Genomic DNA, 23,349 nt, shown 5'->3' with positions numbered 1-23,349 from the left:
GACCCTCATACTCTTGCAGTGTTAACTGAGCAGATGTGAAATACATTGCAGCAACCACAGACAATCCATTAGTCTCAGAAATTAAATAGTAACGGATAATTTTAATGAAGCTCTTCCATGTGTAATTGCAAGATAGCTTATTATGGTTTATCATCTATCAGGAAAAGCTTTTTGTCTGGGTAAATGCAATGAGTCCACAGCCCTTTGAAGCTCTGACTGTGGAGGGGCAGACATCATACTAGAAATAAAATTTCCTGTATCCATTTCCAACTTCAGAGCTGTTGATTTTTTTTTTCTGAGACAGATAAAAAATTGAAAAATAAAGAGGTGATTTTGATGTGGGCAAATCAGAATCTTGTTACACACCAAACCAACATGGTTTTTGCCTGATAGGAAGGAAACAATGGACTAAAAGTCAGAGGCAGTTGTTGTTCAACCGTTTTCAATCGTGACCCACCCATTGTGGCCTCATTTGGGGTTTTCTTGGCAAAGATACTGAAGTTGTTTGCCTGGTGCTCTATCCACAGCACCACCTAAATTCTACCTCTGACACTATCTCTGTGACTTTGGGCTTCAGTTTCTTCATCTGTAAGATGCAAGACTTGGACTAAATGACCTCTGAGTCCCTTTCAGCTCTAGATGAAGGAGTCTGTTAAGCACATTATAGTGGAAACAGTGCCCGGCTTGGGTACGAGAAGACGTGGATTTGAATCCTGCCTTTGCCACTTACTTAATGAGTGACATTGGAAAAGCTGCTTCATGTCTCTATGCCTCTCATTTATAAAATGAGGTTGGACTTGGTGCTCTCTGAGGTCCCTTCTATCTCTAACACTCTTGATGATATTGTTCCTCCCTCTTTCCTAAAGTGTCCTTTCCTGCTGTGGAACCCACCGTCTTCTGATCAGAGGCAGCTGGGTGGTGACCATTGCACTGGGCAAACACTTACTAGCTTATGACCCTGGGCAAGTCACTTAACACTTCTGTCTGCCTCAGTTTCCTCATCTGTGAAATGGGTCTAATAATAGCACCTACCTCCCAGGGTTGTTGTGAAGATCCAATGAGGTAATATTTGTAAAGTACTTAGCATAGGGTCTGGCTCATAGTAGGTGCTTCATAAATCCTGCTTGCCTCTCTTTCCTTCTTCATCTTTTCTCCTAAGTGAAATCCCCTAAGGCCTGGTGCATGTCCTACCTGCTCTATCCCTTTCCCACCTGCTCCATCCCCCCGTGATCTCTCCCTTCCTTGAAATTCTATAGGTTTGCTGTAGGGGAGGGGAAGACCCAGAGGATTTCTGTCTAGAACAGAAACAATTACTGTTTACACTCACTCTGAGCCATCAAAGCTAATAATGATCAAGTGAAGCTTGGAATGCGACCTATTGTTGGCCAATCAGTGAGAGGCAGAGTGATTTGGGTTTAAGGCATGGTGGGTAGATCCATTTGAATCCCAATGGGCTTTATCAAAGACTGGTTTTTCAGTGCTGTATTTCAAGAAATCATAAATGAAAGTACATGGGGCAAAAGAGTTAATTGTCCCAGTTTTTTTTTTAAAAGATAGAATAAATAAGTAGGGAAGAGAGAAAAAAAATCTAGCCTATAAACTCCAAGATATCTTGTGAGGTTTTAGCAATCAAAATTTATATGATTTTGGGCAGAGTACTCACAGGTAAGGGCATGATTCCCTATCTGGACAGAGGGAAAGGAGGGGACTGAAGGAGGGAGGGAGGAAGGAAGGAAGAAAGGAAGACGAGCGAGCACCATTGTCCAACTGGAACTGGCCTCCAGTGGTGCAGCTACTACTACTCAGAGATTATTGTTTGAGCTTCATTCTCGAAGCGGACCAATGACATCAGGAAGGTGATGTCTTCACTTGCAAGTGAATTGAATTTAAGGGAGGCAAAGCTGTGCAGTTATCAGCCTCACTCTCTTCTCCAGAGCCATCTGGGTCCAGTGGCAAGATATAGATCAGGATGACTGGAAGTGACCCTAGATGCAGTGGGAGACCTTGGCCTTTTTAAGGTTTTGATAAAAGACATTGGGATTCAAATAGTTATCTGACCATGCCTGAAACCCAAATCACTCTGGCTCTCATTGATTGGTGGACAATAGATCCCAGTCCAAGCCTCATTTGGTTATTGTTGGGTTTTGATGGCTCAGAGTGAGTGTGAACAGCAATTGTTTCTGTTCTGGTTGGAAACCCTGAGGGCCTTCCCTATCCAGATTAATTTTTTTTGTTTTTAGTTAGTGAAAGAGACCATTTTTTGGCCTCATTTCTTACTTAGCCTTAATCACTGAATGGGCGTTGCCTCAAACTGAGACCTGGGAGAGACCTTGGCTTGAAAAGGTCAAGGTCTCCCACTGCAAAGGGGGCCATCTTGGGTCATCCTCATCTTTGTCTTGTCCCTGGACCCAGATGGCTCTGGAGGAGAGAGGCTGATGACTCTGCACAGCCCTCCCTACTTTAATCCAATTCAAGTCAAGACATCATCTTCCTGATATCATTGGTCCTTTCTTTCTTTCTTTCTTTCTTTCTTTCTTTCTTTCTTTCTTTCTTTCTTTCTTTCTTTCTTTCTTGCAGGGGGGAAGGCAGGGCAATTGGGGTTAAGTGACTTGCCCAAGGTCACACAGCTAGTGTGTCAAGTGTCTGAGGCCAGTGCTCTACTCACTGTGCAACCTAGCTGCCGGATCATTGGTCCTTTTCAAGAACAAAGGACAAACAGCAACAATAGGTTTGCTGTCCCTCTCACTCATGGGATACTTATCCATTCCCTGCCTTGTATTCTTACCTGCCTTCTATGTGTATGTCCTGTCTTTCTGACTTCACTATAAGTTTCTTGAGGGCAGGTACCATGTTTTTTACCTATTCTTTATCAGTCAGACCTGGTACAGAGTAAGCGCTTTATAAATTTAGGATTCTGAATTGATTTAATCTGTATCTTTCTCTTAATAATTGGAAAGTAGCTTAGAAAAATTATGGTTGCTGGAGGAGGCGGAGCTCATTTTGCATATGGGAATTACTGCTTTAAAATAATTTGTTGGGAACAGCTTCACCACATGGAACACATATTTTGCATTCTGCATTACTTTATTATTGGTTAGTATCCTTTTCAATTTATTATTTTAAAAAAATGAAAAGAAGGCACACAGTGAGTTAGACTTTAAAAGCTCAAAGATTTTAGCACCTTATTTGGGAATGAAGTTCCAGTGGAATTTAGCTCTGACATAAGTATATTTGATTTTATTTTCAAAATTTGATTCAAAGCTGGCAGAGTAGAAAGAAACTGGACTGGGAATCCAGGACCCTGGGTTTTGTTTTTAGGAAATAAGAATATTTGGCACCCCTTCCAGCTCTAAGGCTTTATGGGCAGACAGAAGGCCCATATCACTCATATAGGGATGAATCACCCTTTGGATAATCAAGAGTTGACCACATCTCCATTTGATGAGTTCAAATCTCCTACAGTGACTTCGAGTTCAAGTGTTATTTGGAGGCCCCCAAAATCTCTTCAAGATTAGCCCAAGACCACAAATTTATGGTGCTTTATCTAGGGAAAGAAAAGCCATATCTGTTTTGTTAGAATAGTGAGTAGTGTTAAATATAGAAAATTGAGTTCCAAAATATTGCAAAAGTTGTAATTGTAATTTTTAATCTCTTCAGAAGTTCCCTTTTCATGGGCATAGGGAGTCTCTTTTTCTGTTCCAGAAGAAGGAAAATATTTCAGAGTTAAAAGTAATTTTAGGGATCATTAATTCAGCCCCTTCACTTTACAGATGAGGAAATTGAGGCCTAGGGGAATTGTGATTTCCCCAATGTCACACAGCTAGGTAATGGGCCCTTCCCAGGCTAGTTTTCTTTCCACCTGTTCTAAATGGAAGCATGCATGACATTTGGGTTTTAACTTTAAGAGGAGGAGAGGAGGATAAGGGGCAGGAATATGGCTTTATTTATTTTCCAAGAGAGTTATTTTTAAATGCAAGGCTGTTTCACCTTGGATTTTTTTTTAAAAAAGGGAAAATAAACAAATGTACTAGACTTCTCCTTTTAAGCCAAACTAAAAAGTGTGCCTCTTCAGTGCTGTGGAAGTTGGCAGCTCAGCATCTTGCAGACAGACTGTTCGCATATACTTGTTTGCTGTCATCTTAAACTCAAATGTGACTCACTGGTGAGATCATGAGAAATCTGGAGTATTTTTCTTGGTAACCTTCTTCTCTCCCTCTCTCGCTTTTTCCTTTGTGGTAGCTGGCGCCTGATGAAACCCATCTCGGGAAGCAGAACCTTGTAAGGGGTTGGTTTCTATAATTGTTTCCGAAGTCCTATGAATCACAAGAAAATTGTGGCAGGTTTTGTTTTAAGCTGCTGGTCTGTGACTTTAGCCAGGCTGCATTAGCCTGCATTAACACTAACCTATTGGTGGGGATGGTGGTGGTGATGGTTAGGGTGGGGAGACTGTGTGTATATACTGGCTCTATATGCAGGTAGAGAGGAGTATGCCGATGTTTCCCAGGAAGTGTGATCTGGGAGGTACCATCAAGGCCCTAAGAGGACAGAGGCTGACCTTTGTGAACCCTTTGGCAAGTCCCAGTTGCCTAGAACTATTTATTCTGATTCTTTTTTAATTGATGGAAAACATTTCAGGTTGTTCTTTCTATCCCTCCCAAAACAAACAAACAAACCAAAATAAATAAAACTTTGGTCAAAGTCAGAGCAGTTATTTAGTTAGCTGTGAGTAGAGCACAAAATCTCTTCCTTATTGGCTGTGAGCCTAGATTGGTAGTGTAAACTGGGGGAGATCATTTGAGGAATCCCAAATTAATCAGTGTCTTAAACTAAGGTGGAGATTAGTGAAGATTTAAAAAGTAGTAAAAAGGCAGGGTCTCTCTGGGGCCCCAGGAAGCTAATCTGGTCTAGCTAGGTGGGAAGCCCAGGGCAGAACGCTTAACATTATCCCCTTGCCCAAACTATATCCCATCTACTTATCACAATGCCTGGCTTCCTGGTTTAGACACTTACCTTTGGCTTGTCCTCTTTTAAAATGCAGATATCTCTAGGAACAGTAACATGTTCTGATGAGCAGTTGAAACCTTAGAGTGAATTTTATTGTATAGACTTCATTTCCTACCTTCTTAGTTGAAAACTGAAGTAGGATTGGGATTGGAGGGATTTTGGGGGGAGGTGGGTAATTTATGGGTACTCTATGGGATATCTGATGTAGGTGAGAGGGGGTAGAAGGAAAGAGATATATGGCTGAGCCACGGACACTTTCTTTGTTACAAAGGAAATATCTGTGGTAGTGAGGAGTTGCATCGACTAAAAGTAACAATTAAACATTTCTAGAAAAACAAGTATGTATATATATGGAGACAGACAGATGGGAAGGAGAGAGAGAGAGAGAGAGAGAGAGAGAGCGCACACACTTTCAGGAAGCTTACAATCTAATAGAGAAAGATGATGTGCATTGTTATGCCAGATGGAAAGGGCCCATGGTCCTTAGGGTGCAGCAGCCAAGTGGATGGTGGTGCGTCTTCTTTAATGTCATTTTGACTGATAAAACTAGGTTGGTTTCTCATACTGAACCTTTGAGAGTGCCAAGGATTTTAGGGGTGAGAACTTAATTTTCAGGTTCTACAGGAGCTATGTTTGCTAAGGAAGCAAGAGTGGAAGCTCCTTTAGAAGTTTTCAGGTCAGATCTCTGCAAAGTATTGCTTCCCTGGACTGCGTCTGTGGCAGCTAGAAGTAGAGCCAGTGGGGTGTGTGTGTGTGTGTGGGTGTGGGTGTGTGCATGCACGCATGCTATTTCTAGGACTCTTGGGCTTACGTGCTCATTGGTTGTTGGTGAGTGGTGGTAGTGGTGGTGGGGATATCTAGTGCCTTTTCCATAAGGGTTGCTGTTTTCCATGATGACTCCAAGGTCTAAGCTGGAAGCAGGCACTGGGTCTGGGAGGCATTAGGTCTCTTCAGATCAGAGTCAAAGGAGAAGGTGGTGGTTGATACAGTTTTACCTACTTGTCATATGCTGTGTCCTGTCTGTTTATCATAATGCTTTGTTGCTATAGCTAAACTGATTTGCTTGTAGAATGAATGAATGAAAAGGACCAAAGTTCCTTTCTCATCCCTCAATGAAGAAGGTCCCAGGAAGGGTTAAATGCACAAAAACAGATCTCTTCTTTGCTGGGAAAATAAGAGGATGATTATATCTAAGGCTATCTGGGTGGAAATGGGAGCTCTTGTTGCCTAATGAGGAAAGGAATATATTAAAAATTCTGGCCAGTTGTAGATTGTGGGGTTAAGATGAAGGCAGAGGAAGATACAAGAATATTAGCAATTTTTTTCTGACAGTTTATGGGACTCTAGAAAGAAAGAAAAGGTGGCACATAAATTATAGCTCAGGTGACAAGGGCCTCAGCAGCCCCCATGGGTCCTGTCATTCATTCATGTCCTTGCTGGCTGGCTAGCTGATTATTAAATTCTAAAACTAGCAAACACTACACATCTGGGCTTGATTTATTGTTTTGTTGATTGTCTAGACTTAAGAAAGTGATAGAACAATGGCAGTTGTACAGACTAAACTTAAGTGTTTTGTGGGTATGATTCCCCACTCTGCCCCACCAAGAGCCTGTTGATATACATTTACCAACAGACTATTGGTTACAGAGCTGTGGGACAAGAGCCGTGCGAGGGTTTGTGTAACCAAACTTTTCTGTTTTCTTCTGATTTGTTGAAGCTTTTTAATAAGGTTTCTCTGTCATTAGAAATAAAGGAAGTGACTCAAATACTGAGTATGGAATGGAATTGAACACATTCCTTGGAGTGAGTGATTTTCTGTTAAAAATTGATTTGATGGTACTGGGGCATTTAAGGCTGGATTCTTACTGGGACGGAGGGTTTTGTCTCACTCTCAACATGTAGTGAACTCTCCTGCCTGCAAGTGTCTGAGCATAGTATTCTCACTGCCCAAAATAGTTTTGGTCTTCACCTTTGCCATTGAATCCCTGCTTGGCCTTTAAAACCCAAGTAAAATATCATTCCCTTCCTGATCCTCTCTCCAAAATACTACACGTACCTTTTAGTCTCAAAAGCTTTGGAAAGGAACTGGGAGAAACTTCCCCATAGCTGAACAGATGCTCCCTCTATAGCAGTCAATTGAATTGGACAATTCTCAGTCTTCCTCCTTCTTCAGCTCTTTTCTGCTCTTGACACTGTTACTTCCTCCCTCCTCCTGGATTCCCTTCCTCCCTTGACCTCTGTGATGCTGCTGTCTCCTGGTTCTCTCAGTTACCTACCTACCCAACCATTCCTCCCATGTCTCCTCGGCTGTATTCACTCATCTCCTTGTCCCTAGGCATGGCTGTCTCCTAAGGTTCTGGCCTTGTCTGATCTCATTTACCTTGGTGATCTCATTTACTCCCATAGATCTAATGATCAATTTTATGCAGATCTATATATCCAGCCTTACTTCTCTCCTAAACTCCAGTCACTCCTCTCCAAATTGCCTAGTGCCCGTCTACACCTTTCACAACTTAGCACATTCTTTCCCTTCCTGTACTTGTCCCTTCCTCAAGCATCTCTGTTCTTTTTGAGAGTACCTCTAGCCGCCCAGACGTATAATTTTGAGTCATCCTTGACCCTCCCCACTCTTTCATCTCCCTCATTATCCAGTTAGTGGTTGGTCATGTACTGTCAATTCTACTACCATAACAATGACTGAATTTGTCACTCATTCACCACCTTAGTTCAGGCATCCATCACCTCACATCTTGGTCTATTGCAATAGCTTCCTGATGATCCTCTCTGCTTTTGGTCTTCCTTCTAGCCTCCATCCTCCACCCACCTACCAAAATAATTTTCCTAAGGCACAGGTCTGACCATTCTCAAAAACCTTCATTGACTGTTTATTGCAACTAGGGTAAAATACAAACTCTTAATAGTCTGGCATTTAAGGTCCTAGAACAACTGGCTTCAATCTACCTTTCCAGCCCTATTTTTGTTACTTTCCTTTATGTTCCAGAGAAATTAGCCTTTTAGCTGTTGTCTGAACTACAAATTCTATATTCCGTCTCTTTGAATACATGCATGAATGCACAAAAAAGGACTTAGTGGTCAGGCACTGTGTTAAATGCTTTACGAATATTATCTCATTTGGTTCTCCCAATAACCCTGGGAGGTAGGTGCTATTATTATCCTTGTTTCATAGTTAAGGAAACTAAGGTAGACAGGGTAAGTGATTGCCCAGGGTCACATCCCTATTAAGGTCTTCCTGGCTCCAGCCTCAGTGCTTTATCCATTGCATCACATAGTGCTTCTTATTAAGCTCTTATTATGTGCTAACCACCATGAAAAGGCAGTTCCTGCCCTCCAGGAGCTTACATTCTCTCGTAGAGAAGTGGTGGCCAGGGAGGGGTGCTTTGGTTCAGGGATGGTGAGTGGGACCAGAGGGGAGTAGATTGACATACTACATCCAGAAAAAAACGTCTGTTAATTTGATCATGAATAATAGTTTCAGAACCAAAGGGTTGGTGGGAAGGAAAGAGTAGATGCAGGACAAGGAAGTTGGGAAGGTGGTTGGGGAGGTCATGGAGGAGGTGGTAGGAGAAGAGGGAGTGAAGTGGGAATGTGGTGAAATGGTGATTTGGGGGAAGCACATGCCAATCAGGAGAGTGGGGTCCCAGGACAGAAGTTCCTTTGGGATGTGACTTCTGGCTAGGCTGTGGAGGAGATTTCTACAGAAGAGGGGATGAAGTGTTGTCTTTGTAGACATATAAGCCAACACCATCTCATCTCTACCTGGAGGAATCCTTAGATTCCTTCATGGCCCAGCTCAGAAGTCATCTCTTCCATGAAACCTTTTCAATTCTCTCCCTAGCCCCCTTGTTAATATTCGCTCCCTTCTTGAATAACCTGTCATTTACTTATGGGATCACTGGATCTAGGGCTGGAAGGGACCTTAATTATCTTGTCCAACCTACATCATTTTATAGTTTATAAGTCTAAGACCTTCAGAGGTCGTGACCATATTCAAGGTCATACAGGTGGTAAGATAGGATTTCAACTCAAGATTCTCCAACTCCAAATTCACTCTTCTTTCCATTCTGCCCCACTACTGAAACCTGGGGTGTACAGGGTGTGCAGGGAGGACTAGCACCTCTGATGTGAAGGCTTGCTGAACCCTTTTCAGGGCCACTCATCCACCTTTGGTGTCCACCTGGCACTCAACTCTCACCTGTGGCTGTAGCATGCATAGAGGCCCCACCCCAGTAAAACCTTCTTGGCAGATGGGTGTAATAGCAATTTAGATTTGAAGATCTTTCCCACACATTAATAGGTCATGTGACCTGCTTACCTCACAGGAAGCCTAAGTCATGTGTTATGGGAGGAGCTTCCTGAGAGGAGAAGGAAGTTATGTCACAGGAAATGGAGAGAGAGAGAGCACGCGAGCGAGCGAGCGAGGGAGAACGCCTTTATGACTGTTAGAGCTGAGGTAACACAAGTCGACCTCTGATAGCTGAACAGACTGTGACAGCTGTACTGTGAGTTTGTTTTTGGGAAGACCCCAGCAGGAGGTCGGAGAGGTTTTGGGATGGCGAGGCTCCATGTTGTGATATTATGTATCAAACGCTTCACTGCTATGGGATATGGTTCTCTGGTGTCTGAATAAATGGTTTACTTCTTCTCCCTTCTGTGTGGAGAGTCTTGTATACTTTGCGATACAGAACCACATAGGCATTTTGACAATTACCATCTACATTGGTATCATTGCCTTACTGATACAATGGGCTAAACCAGGTTGAGGGTAACCGACAGTCCTCAAACATGTCAGTGAATTAGGGGGGTGTCTATTCCAAGCATATGAAGACTTTCCCAGGAGGAATGGACAGATGAGAACAATTTGTTTCAACAGTCACGAAGGTGGCTGAAGCAGGTGCTGCGGAGTGCTTAGAGCTTGGACAGACATCAGAGACACCCAGGTCATCCATTGCATCCAAGACTATGTCCCGTTGTTTTGACTTTTGTCTTGCCACTGGACTTGGATGACTCTGGAAGAGAGAAGGAGATTAATGACTTTATGCAACTCTGCCTCACTTAAATCCAATTCACTCCAAGTCAAGATATCATGCTGTGATGTCATCAGTCCTCTTTGAAAACAAAGGACAAACAACAACTACCATAACTCATCAATGGACTCTAAACGCCTTGAGTCTGTGAACTATCTCATTTTCCCCTTGAATTCTTAGCACTGGCATAGTGCCTTCAATGAAGAAGATGCTTAATTAATTGAATTGAATCCTACAGCCAATCAGGCATAGGCATTTCTAATAGTCTTTTAATGAAATTACAAAGATGAGCTAACCACCCAGGTACTTCAGAAGATTCTACCCATCGTAAGCAAGCAGTAGAAGGAATAGTTCTATCACAATGAATGTATGAAGAAAACACAATGCTTCAGGATCTCGTAGGTTAGAAATGGACATGTTTCTCTCTCTAATTCAAATTTATCTCATTTATTAAAATATTAATTGAAGGCTTTTAAAAAAATGATCATTTTTAATGATCTTAGGGAAACTGCCTTCTGAGACGAACAGGGCATGCTCACACACGAAATGAACCTTGCTGAGCCTGCATTTGTAGGCGCCTGCTGCTGCTTTCACTGTTTACAGTTTGAGAAATTAGCCTAAAAATAGCTCTGTAAGCCATTTACTTAGGAAAGACTTGCCAAAAGTACAAGGGTTTAGAAGGGGAGCCGGACTGACTCAGCTGTCTTCTCTGAGGTTTTGTCCTCTGGCCACCAAATGCAAATCCCAGGTGCTTCATGCACCAGGCTAGGGTGTAACCAGAATGGCTTTTGTGGAGGTGATGCCCTGGAGGACACTATGAAAGATGAGGATGAAGAGTCCAGAATGGGATGGAAGGCAGAGAAACCAGACTGGGCGGCTCCTTCCTTGGAGGCCGATTGCTGTTCCTAGCATATTCAGTACAGTTTGAGGGCACCCCAGTGTAGTGAAAAGGGCACTGGATTTGGAGGTGGAGGATCTGGGTTTGAATCCCTGGCTGTGTTATTTCACTACCTGTGACCTTGGGCAAGTGACTCCTTGGTTTTTACTTTTCTCATCTGTAAAGGTGTTGGGTTATGTGGAATTTTTATAGGCGCATAGATCCAGAACTAGAAAGGGCTTCACTCACTTGAATAAATTGAAGCAAAAAAAAAAAAAGGAATCAAGGCTCAGAGAAATTTGTGACTTGCCCATGGTCACACAGCTAGGAAATAAGTAGAGGATTAGAACTCAAGTCTTCTAACTACATGTTCAGATATATTGCCATTATACCCTGGAAAGAAAGCCTCATGACTTCTGAGGTCACTTCCAACTTTTTAGGTACTATGAACTTTAAAGTCATAGGTCACCTTTCTTGACTTGTTTTCTTCCACCTCTGTCCCAAAGTCCTAAACATAAGAATAAGATTATGTGTAAGGATAAACCCACATTTATGTAATTGCTGTTCAGTCATTTCATTCATACTCTTCACAACCCCATTTGGGTTTTCTTGGCAAAGATAATGCAGTGGTTCGCCATTTCCTTCTCCAACTCATTTTACAGATGAGGAAACTGAGGCCAATAGGGTTAAGTGACTTACCCAGGGTTGCACAGCTAGTAAGTATTTGAGGCCAGATTTGAACTCAGAAAGATGAGTCATCCTGACTCCAGGATTGGCACACTAGCCACTGTACCACCCAGCTGCCCCTTTATAAAGTGCTTTAAGTTTAACAAAAGCGCTTTTCATAAATTATTTCATTTCATTCACGTAACAACTGTTTGAGGTAGGTTCTATTATTATCTTCATCTTAAGGATGAAGAAACAGAGATTAAATGACTTTCCTGGGGTCAGACAGCTGGTAAGTATCTGAGTTGAGCTGAGACTGAAGTCATCTTGACTCCAGACACCACTCACTATCCATTCAACCACATGGGTCACCAACCTGTGTCCCCAAGATGGCCCTGGATCTGATTTTAAATGGCTGCTCGCCTTCTTTCCTTATCATTTAGGAGAGCTTCTTCTTGCCACTCCCCCTCCTTTGTGAAAACTGGGGCCTCCTCACCAGTATACTCTTTATCACCTGTGTCATCACCATCTTCAATAAAACACCTCTCCTCCCCCCCGCCCCCGAAAAACTGGAGTTGGTAACTAACTTGTCCTCCCACTTTGGAAAGTTGGCAAGCCTGACTTTGAAAAGAGGAAGAAATTCTAGAGAGAAAGCAAACTTTCCTGGCTGGTTAACTTTTTTCCATTTATATTATTTTAGTAATTGAGGCTATGCAAGCGTAGCACTAACCCATCATGTGCTTTAGTCATATTGGCCTCCTTGCTGTTCACTCCTTGTTGGAGTGACACTCCACCTCTCTGCCTTTACACGGGCCATTCCCAATTCCTGCAACGCATTTCCTCCTCACCTCTGCCTCTTGTAGACTCAGCCTAAGGACCACCATCGACAAGAAGCCTTCCTGATCTCCCCAGCCACTGGTTCATTCCTTCCCAAACCACCTTATGTAGATTTTTGTGTATGTCACATACATACACTTATGTGCTTGTGTCATCTCCCCATCAGCACGTGAACTCCTTGAGGTCAGGAGCTATTTCACTTTTTGTCTCCTCTGTGCTTCTCACAGTGACTAAGCCTGGCATATAGGAGTGCTCAATATACCACTGTTGATTGATTTCTATAATACTTTGAGTTTTTTGTAATGACAATAAGGGGTATAGTGGAGAGAGCACCGGATGTAGAGCCAGAAGCCCTGGATTTGATTCCCGTCTCAAGACACTTTCAAGTTGTGTGACCGCAGGAAAGTCGCTTTGTCTCTGAGCTTCAGTTTCCTCATCCAGAAATGGGTACAATCATCCTTTTACTTCCTGCTCAAAGCCCTATGTAAATGTGCATTATTGTTGTTATTGTCGTTTTGTTTCTTCACCAAGTGGAATTTGCTATAGCAACACATCTTGCTCACTCCCTACGGTTTGGAGTGGACCGTTTGGAAACTGGATGGAGTGTAGAAATGACTTTCTGGTGATCTGACTGAGGCATGATGCTGTCTACCTCCTGGGAAATGTAATAGAGCAGGTTTGTAAAAGTATCCTGACTTTTGGGAGAAAGCATTTGCCCTACTTTAAAATTTTTTATTTTTTACTATTTTAGAGCAACTCTGACCATTTCCTGGAAAACTCCCGAGCTGTCTCATTAAAAACCCTTCTTCTACTCATAAATCCTCTGAATCCTCTCTTTTTATTTTATTATTATGGGACCCATTTGCATGACAAGAACAGTTTGGGCTCGAAAGTCTTGGTCTCCTGCTGTTCCAAATGTCACAAATAGACAACAGTGACCTAGGAGGGGAATGTGTGTTGGAAGCAGATGAGCTTTTAAAAGTTCAGTCCTGTTTGAATGTAGACATTTAAACCGGAGGAAGCAAGCAAATCGAAATCTGTGCTAAATGCTCCAGGAATTCCCAGAGGCACTTTTTTTTTTCCAATGAGACCCATGAGTAAAAGGGTAAAAAATACATCCCTGATCGTTTGCCTTAAAAACAAAACAAAACAGAATCAAATAGCATAAACAAGCCATCTGTCTTGAATGACTTAATGTTTATCTTGAAGGCAGGGCTCTGGATCAGATAGTCATTTCAGATTACTGCCAGATCATAGAATCATTGAACATTAAGGCTGGAAGGAACATGATAAGATCATAGACTTAGAGCCAGATGAGACCGTAAAGATCACCAAGTCTCAACTCATTCATTTAAGTAATTCATTTGATGGGAAGAGGGAGAGGGTGTCAATTAGGTCAGATTCCCATATTGGCCATGTCCGAGAATGTGATTCTCATTCTGCACTCTTACCTCTCTGTCAGGAGGTAGGTAGCATTCTTCGTGATCAGTCCTCTGGAATCGATTGTTCATTGCATTATCAGAAGTCTTAAGTCTTTCGAAACTATACAAAAATTTTACAGGGTTTATGCTGTAGTATCAATTGTTCTTCTGGTCCTGTTTACTTCCTTCTGCTCAACCTGTTGCGGTTTAAGGGGTTCAGGGACCCCCCAAAGACTGGGGTACTGGACCAGGGTCATCTGAAATGAATTCATGGACTCAAGCATTCTTTAAGTCAAGGTGGCAAAGGTGTATTGCGATGCCAATATGGTGGGCAGAGCTCCCCAAGGAGTTTGCCACTTAACAGGAATGATGCTAAAGCTTATATAGGAAAAGTAGTAGATTATCTGACAGATATGCTAATTAGGTGATAACTTACAACCTTGGTCAGAGGCATCATTCACTACTGGAAACCAGGGGAAGGGCTTTCTCAGGGTTGTATTTTTGGTCTCTTATGTCTGTAGCAAGATGGTGTTGAGAGTTGATGACTATAGCTTGACCTCTGGATTGAATATAATAACTTTGGGAATCAATACATGATAATTCTGTGGTTCCAAGATAGTCCTGTTTCTACAAGAGAATTTCTTCAGAGGTCAGCTTGTTCTTGTGATGGGGAAAGATAGTTTGTTTTACTGAGGCCCACTCATGAGTTGTTGCTAGGCATAGTGTCCTTGGGCTGAGGAGAAAACTTGTTAGTGATAGTGTTTTGAGTCTAGGGAGAAATGTGATCTTGGACCTGGGGTCCAAGCACAAGCACCCAAGCACCCCATCAAAACCACATAAGTCTTTCCAGGTTTCTCTGAAACCATCTGTTTCCAAAACAGTAGTACACTATAACATTCATATACTGTTATTGGTTCAGCCATTCCCCAATCAACGCCACCTGTTCATTTTATGGATAAGGAAACTGAAGCAGGGAGGAACGAAGTTTCTTGTTCAGGGTCACTCACAGAGCTAGTTGGGATTGAGTCAGAACAGGAACCAGGGTATCTTGACTTCCAGCCTAATTTGATTCAGTTCAGTTCCAACAAGCATTTATTAAGCACCTACATCATGAATGGCTCTGTGACAGGCACTGCGGATTCAAAGGCAAGGATGTTCCCATGCTCTTGAGGAACTTCCATTTTCCAAGAACGATCTCCCCAACATTCCCCAGTGTTCACAAATTATATAAAACCTTTAGAACCCACCTGCTCTTCTTCATCCATAGCTAGAATGCCTGTTATTCTCTCACAAAATGCTAGACTGTTAGAATTGGAAGGATTAGAGATCGTATAGCCCAGACTTTTCACTTTACAAATGAAGAAACTGAGGTCCAGAGAGTTTCAGTACTTGCCTGAGGTTCACACAACTACCCAGTGGCAGAGCTGGGAGCAGAACCCAGATTTCCTGGGAAGGCAGAAAGAAGCTCGCACAGGGTATTTCTCTATGTGCTCTCCTTGAATGGAGTCCTGTTGTCTTTTTTTTTTTTTAGTTGCATGGATGCCTTTTGTTTTCACACCACATTCTTTTCTGAATATTCCCTTCTTCTCCTTCTCCACCCCAGGGAACCTTCCCCTTTCACAAAGATAAAAAACAAAAGAAGCAAAACCAAGACAGTTCAACAAAAGCAATTGACACATGGACAGTGTGACAGCATATCCCAAATTCCACACTCTATGTTTCCCCAGCCTCTCCAGTGAAAGGAAGGAGATGCATTTTCTCTTTTCTCTCCAGAAAACAAACTTGGTCATTATAATTATAGAGTGTTCAGTTTCAGTTTATTGTTCTTTCTGTTTTTGTTATGTGTAGTGTTCCCCGCACCCCCCACCCAATTCTGCTCATTTCACTCTGAATTAGTTTGTATAAGTATTTCCATCTAGTTCTTTTTTTAAGTTCTTTGTATTTAGAAATGTTCATGCTTATTGATAGTTGTCAAGTTTGTAATAAAAAAAGAAAATTTAAAAAAGTCTTCCTATGCTTCTCTGAATCTTTCATTTTGGTAGTTTCCTATGGTTGAGTAATAAACCACGATATTCGAGTACTTCAGTTTATTTAATAATTTCCCAATCAATTGAATCTTACATTGTTTCCAGTTCTTTTCTGCCATAAACATACTGCTCTGAATATTTGGGTCACTGTCAGTCAGAACATGTCTGCCTATACTCCACTAGCCCAAATGCTAGTGTACATTAATTCGCTTTGTTTGATTTTCCCAATGTAACACGGCCTCAAGGTCACTTTGTCATCATTGCCATCGTACTTGTCACCATTAAGTGCATGGGATGCTATGGGAGAACTCTATGAGGAATGTTGTGAATGTTGTCAGAGGGTGTTTAGCTTTTTCTTTTTTAAAAACCAGGAAAGGTTCTATGGAGAGCTGGGGGTACAGGGGAAAGGAAGAATATTAGAAAATGTCTGGAATATTTTTAAAAATCCCCAAACAGAAAAAAATAAAGTTAACAATAACCTCTCAATCTAAAAGCATTTTTAAAGCATCACCATGTACTAGGTACTGTGCTGGTTGTTAGACAAAGACAAAGTGAAACACTGTCTGTATAGATGCAGAATCCAAAGCTGGAAGGAAACTTGGAGACTGATCAGCAAGTATTCAGTAAGCCCTTACTGCCTAATGTCATATAGACCAGAGGTGTCAATCATGAAGCCCTTAGGCTGGCTGCATTGTGGCTGGCATACGAAACTGGATTAAAATGTAATTGGGAAATATTTAGCAAATTAAATAAAAAATACAATGGAATGTAGATAATGTTAATATGTGGGTTTCTAAGCTAATATGCACCTACAAAGATCTTTATGTATGGTTTACAGGCCCCTTTTCTATTTGAGTTCAACACCATTGCTATAGACCAATGCCTTAATTTTGCAGATGAGGAAACTGAGACCGAGGAAGGCCATGACTTGTCTATAATCACATAGATATTAAGTAAGAGAATCAGGATTTGAACCCAGCCCCCTTCTTGATTCCAAATCCAGTGCTCATTTCACACAACTGCTGAAGTCATCTATGTCTCTGGGGAGTTTTCAGTTTAAAACTTATAAAGTCATTGATCATAGTGTACCACAAAGAAGGCATGAGCCGTATTAATATAAACAAATCCAGCTTTCAATTATCCATGATGAAGGCTGAGAAAGGATCAGATGGAATTCTTGCCGAATCCTCAAACTGCTTGCAAGGCAATTATTTCAACTCCTTCCATCAAACCTTAAAAGCATTACGGAATGAAAATTTGCATATGTACATGCCTTTCTTTTGTAGCTATTTTATCATATATTTTGCATTCCTTGAGGGGAGATTGGTGGATCATAAGCAACAAGAGATCTACCCCCACCACCCCAGGCTTCCCACCTAAGCAGATCCTGTTGCCATAGGGTCCTATATGAAGGTGATGGAAAGAAAACTGGAGCTCTGAAGTCAGAGGATGTGGGTTCAAATTCTGCCTCTAATGTTTACTATCTGAATGATCTTGGGCAAGTTGTTTAACTTCCCTGTGACTCAGTTTCCTCATTTGTAAAATGGGGAGGTTGGAATGGGTGGCCTCTAAATGAATGCATGAGGCAGGCTCGGAAGGAGTTCTGGTGGTGTAGCCCCACCCCATGTCTGGACCAGCGGCATCAGACTAGAAGACACTAACAGGCTCTGTAATTTTAGGCAGTCAGAGCTGTGCGAATGCTCCCTGTTCTTATCATTAATATTAGTATCAGCAATTCACATTTCTATAGGGCTTTAAACTTCACAAAACAGTCTCTTGATGCCGACTGTCTGGGCTAGGCAGTATAATTATTATTGTGCTTTTTCACACGAGAAAACTGAGTCTCTTTGGGTGAATGACTCATCCAGGCTCACAGTGCTAGTAAGCATCAGAGTGGGAGTCTGAATTGAAACATCTCCTCCTGTTAGGTCTGTTACCTTTTGTCCTGTGTCACGTTTCCTCTCGTTGGCAAGTGACGATTGAGCATCTATCTTGCACTGGCATGTGTAGACGGATGATCATTATCAAAGAAGTTCAGAGGACAGAGCTGATGCTGTGGACTGAAGTAATCAAAGATTTTCAGGTAACATTGCACAGAGGAAATTGTGCTTGAGCAGGCCCATGATGGGCCAATAGGATTTTAGTTGGGAAAGAGAAGGACATTATAGGTGAGGGGTATGGAATGAATGAAGATACGGAACTTAGCAAAAAAGGCTTGTCTCAAACTCTCCTCTACCAACTGACCTCTCTAGTGCCTTTTTGTTCTATCACTAAAGAAGTGCACTTTGCTTATGTAGTAGCCACTGTTTTCTGCCTCACTAGCCTGAGACTGTTGAAGTCTTTGACCTCATCCCTATGGCCTAAAACAGTCAGGTCAGCCCCACAGGAAAAAAGAAAGCCTGTTTACGATAGCAAAGCACTTTGCTTGGGAAAAAAACATTTCAACCAAAATTGAAAGTGGTCCAGGAGCATCCAACTGTGCAGGATGTTGGGCGGATGAGCTAATGAGTGATTGCTGGGTTCTCTGAATTCTCAAAGTGCTGGGAACATACTGTGTATTCTCGCCATGCCCAGGAAAAGCTGGGTAGCTGGAAAGGGTGACAGATGATTTGTTTCCCCCTCGCGGGTCATACACTGGGCTGCCTGAGCCCAGGATTGGTCTCTTTGTGTTGAGAACTCTTTTTGGCTTTAGTAGGAGTTCATCAGGCCAAGCTGGAACAAGGGCAATGGACCAGATGCTTCTTGGCTTGGGAGGTAAATTGCATTTTTTCCTTAACTTATGTTGTAGGTGAGCAGCAGGATCCCCCCCCCACGTTGCTGAAGCCTCCACCTGCTAGTATGGTGTATTGGGAATCGATCTGTACGTGAAGTGCAGGTGTTTTGGCCGTGGGAGGCTTCTGATGGGTCTAGGATAGTGAAGGAGAGAGAGAGAGAGAAGGAGAGGGAGAGGGAGAAAGGAGAGGAGAGAAGAGAGCAAGAAAGTGGGAGGGAAATTTAGAGGAGAGAGTGAGTAGAGAGAGGGAAAAGAAAGGAGAAAGGGAGAGAGAGAAGAGGAAGGGGAGGAGGAGAGGGAAGCAGCACATTTGATAGTAGGATATTGAGATTGCTTGGTGTTCTTTCCCCATTAAAATATCTTTCTGGGTCTTTTCTCTCTGAGCTGACTGAAGTATCCATGGTGACTTGTTAGAGATATTTGGAAACAAAAATATTTTTAATGTGTGCAAGGTAGTTTATGTTTAAGGAAATGCCTTCTTGAAAACTGAGGTTTGCATAAGGCCAGTTATCAGGCAGCTGCACCTTCCTCTTTGGAGACAGGCATTGAAAAGGACCCTGAAGCCTTCCCTCAGTCGTTGGGGTGGGGGTATGTGGACCTGGCTGTTGGTGACTAGCTGAGGCTCAGGGCTGCTGTTTCTGGCTTTTCTCTGGTGTACTGTATGTTCAGTGGTGAGCCCCATGGACAGTTTAGCTGTCTCAAACCAAAAACCCATCAGTGATGGATCAAATCCCTTGCAGTTATTCTTTCTCTTTGGTTGAACTACTGGAGGTGTTGCTTCTTGGGAGGCAGTAAAGTTCAATGAAAAAAAGTGCCAGTTTTGGAGTCAGAGGACCTGGGTTCAAATTCTACTTTTGCCGTATTGCCACCTGGGTGACCTTGGACAACTTATCTTGCCTAAAATGAGAGGATTGACCTAGATAGCCCCTATGATAACTTCTAGCTCAAAACTCATGATACTGTAAATACCAATATTGGGTCTATTTTTACTCACGTTTCCTATCATCTTACACAGGTACCATGGACCTAAGAATGCCTTAAGACAAAGTGCTTTGAGATCCTGTAGTATATCTATGCAAGGTAGTAGGAAACGCCTTCCAAGTGATGATTTATTCATAGTGGGAAAGACTATAAGAGCTTGAATGTAATTTTATTGACTACGTTTGATGGAGAGTCACATTAGAGGAGGGGAAACATCTGGATTTTGCCATTCCAGCAGTTGGGAGAGGGAGAGGGAGGGGGAAAGAAATGGTGACACTTGAGAAAGAAGAGTTTTGATTGCCTTCCCCTTGAAACAGGCTACGTGCTGATCTGAGCCAGAGTTCTCTAACCTCAAGCCAGAATTGTCTTAGACCTGGGGAGGTAGAAATGGAGATGGAGCAGGTGTTTAAAAGACGGGCAAACATTTGCTTCTCAGACATTGCAACATAAAGAGGTTAGAGGAAATCCAAATAATGGTCAGGCCAAAGAAAAGATCTAGGACCATCTGCTAAGGAGAGGAAGCATGCACCAGAGCATGCACCCTGAGCTTTGTAGATGATCTCTGAACTTTGTTTGGACACCACTTAAACCCCCCCCCCCAAGCTTCTGATTTACCAAGAATCAAACCTCCCTGCATTTCCTGATGAGCAGCTGTTCTTCATTTCCTGTGAGCACAGAACAAGAGGAAGAAATGGATTTGAGTTGCAGGAGAGGGATTTAGGTTAGACTGCACTGGGACAGCTAGAGCATTTGGCTCTGCCCCCCTAGGGCCTTCTGCCCGCTGCCTATTTAGGCAGCACCTCCTTCAGAGAGTTTGTGCACCCACTCAGGGAAACTTCGGTGGGGCCTGAGCCTGCCAACTGCCTCGCCTGGACAAGTGAGTTTAATTATTTGCTGTTCCCTGGAAATGATGCTGACTTGCCCTTGAAATCCTTGACAAGGTGCCAGACCCTGTTGTGTTTGGAAATGCCTCCTGTGGCAAGAGGAGGGGTGGGTTTGCTCCACCTGACAACCACCCCCCGCCCCCACCTCGCCTTACCAGCTCAGAGGTTTCTAGAGATGCACCCATGATACCTCAGATGTTACAGTTTGTGTTGTTTAAATGTGCAGTCCCAGGCATGACGTATGGGGCTTTTCAGAGGAGGGTGCACTGTTGAGACTGGTCTGGTATTGGATAATTCTGGATCCTTCTCCTCTTACTTCTCCTTCCCCCCCTTCTTCATCCTCCCCTCTCCTCTTCCTTCTTTTCTTATTTCTCCTCTTTCCGCTTCCCCGTCCTCCTCTTACCCTTCTTTTTCCTCTTCTTCCCCCTCCTTCTCCTATTCTCTCTCCTTATCCCCCTCCTCTTTCTCTTTCTCTCCTTCCTCCTCTTCCCCCTCTTCTTCCTCCTCTTCTTCTCCTTCCTCCTCTTCCTCTTCTTCCCCGTCCTTCTCCTATTCTCCCTCCTCTTCCCCCTCCTCTTTCTCTTCCCTTCCTTCCTCTTCCTCTCCTTCTTCTTTTTTCCCCTCCTTCTCTTCTCCCTCCTTATCCCCCTCCTCTTTCTCTTCCCTTCTTTCTTCCTTCTCTTCCTCTCCTTCCTCTTCTCCCTCCTCCTTCTCTTCTTCTCCCTCCTCCTGCTATTCTGCCTCCTCGCCTCCCTCCTCTTTTTCTTCGCCTCCCCCCTCCTCCTCTTCCCACTCTTCTTCCTACTCCCTCCCTCCCCTATTCCTTCTCTCCTCTCTTCTGGTTCCCAGGGCAGCTTAGCCATGCTATTAGAGAGGGCATCTTTTGCTCTCAGGTTTACTACCTGGCATGGATTATGACAATATTTATAAAGTGGTTTTGCTTCTCAAATGAACAACGTGATCATTATGGGACCATTAAGCACTTCTTATCATGAAGACACTATTTGGGAGGAAAATGGCTCCTGCTTTTCTCTCCCTCATTGCATGTGACATGCCTTGGTGGCTCAGGAGAGAGTGCTGGCTCATTGGTAGTCTTAGTGTCTCTGCTGAAAACCAGATGCCCTATTCTTCATCAGAATATGATAAGAACAAGAATAAAGAGGCAATGTTACTGGTCACTGTGGTCTTCATGGAAAACCACATCTCTCTCCCACAGCCCCAGCCCCAGCATCCCATTAAAAACTCTCAGTCATCTCTCACCCTAGGTGGTGCTATAGATAGAGTGCTAGACCTGGAGTCAGGAAGACCTAAGTTCAGATCCAGCCTCAGATACTGTGAGACCCTGGGCAAGTCACTTAAGCCCTGTTGCCTCAGTTTCCTTATCTGTAAAATGGGGATAATAATAGTACCTTCCTCCCAGGGCTGTTGTGAGGATCAAGTGAGATAATATTTATAAAGATCTCAGTACACTAGTACTGGCACATAGTAAGCACTACAAAAATGTTAGTTATTACATTATTTATTATTCAACAGCTGAAGTGAAAATCATCTGCAAAAATCCCCTGGCCCCTTTGTATGAAGCAAGCCTCATACTTAACTCATGGACCTTTGGTGACCTTGAAATCCATAGGCTGTAAACTATGTGAGTTTTTCTTTTGCATTTCATCCTCTATTTATTGCCCATCTTAAAACTTCATTAGGCAGTGACCCCATTTCTTCTGATTGTTGGCCGATGCAGGAGGGGTTTGGCTTTTCAAACAATCCTTCCTGGAATCTTAAATTATCTCAGCTCCAAAATTCTTATCTTTTCCCCTTTCCCAGATGCCTTATGCTTATTTTACAACCACTAGTCCTATCACAAACCATCGTGGACACCATTCCCTGCATATCTTCTCTGTAGTCTCAGTAGCTGGTGAGTGATTGCAGAGGACTGGGTGTCTCAGGGTAGGTATGCTGTGATGTTTTCGGTCTGCCTGCTGGGTGTAGAAATTGACCTTCCTCCCCTTTCTTCCTTTCCTTTTGTTTCTTCCCTCTTTCCTTCTTTTCTCTTTCTCTCCTCCTCCTCCCCTTTTCCGTTTCCCAACACGGTTTCTTCAAAACAAAAAACAAACAAAAAAACCCAGTGAAATACATAAGGAAAAGCTGTGCAAGGTTTTTTCTCCAGCAAGATATGTTGACATAACATAATTTGGATTTCTCTACCCATTCTAGAAGATACAGTTTGTGTTTCTGGCAGAAATGGGATGTAATTTTTTGTTTGCAATGTAGTCTACCTTGTCCCTGAAAGCTACAAAAATGACTATGAGGTTAAAAATAAGACCTGTAAGGAAAGGTGGAGAGCTCTAGGTCAGCTAAATGAAGGGAGCTTCTTAGAAGGGGAATGATAAGCAGCAGTCCAGCATTTCTCACAAGGACAGAATAGGAGAAGGAAATTGACTTAAGCTACAGAAATGACAGATTTGGGTTATAGAAAGAAAAACTAAGCTGACTAGGAGAATTGTTGAATATTAGAATGGGTTATTGTGCCATTTGTAGTCAGCAAGTTTGGCTTTGGGTTTGTAAGGGTTATATTTAACAAGACTGTGAATTTTCTTTAAAATACCTGACATACAATTGAGGTCAAATGACACTAGGTGGACTCTGGTGCCTTGGTGTTGGCTGTGTGGTCCAAACAGTTAGACTTTCATAGGTTTGGTTAACTGAGAGATCTAAGTTAGGATGCTTTTGTATTCAGTAATACTTTTTGTATAAATTAGAACTCTTTATTAAAATAGTGATTTGTTTCATTAAAAACAAACATTAACTTATATTTGGATTATAACTAAAGATGTATA

This window comes from Trichosurus vulpecula, chromosome 1, assembly GCF_011100635.1.
Source record: "Trichosurus vulpecula isolate mTriVul1 chromosome 1, mTriVul1.pri, whole genome shotgun sequence".
Taxonomy (NCBI): Eukaryota; Metazoa; Chordata; class Mammalia; order Diprotodontia; family Phalangeridae; genus Trichosurus; species Trichosurus vulpecula.
Note: the sequence above shows the minus strand (reverse complement) of the source record.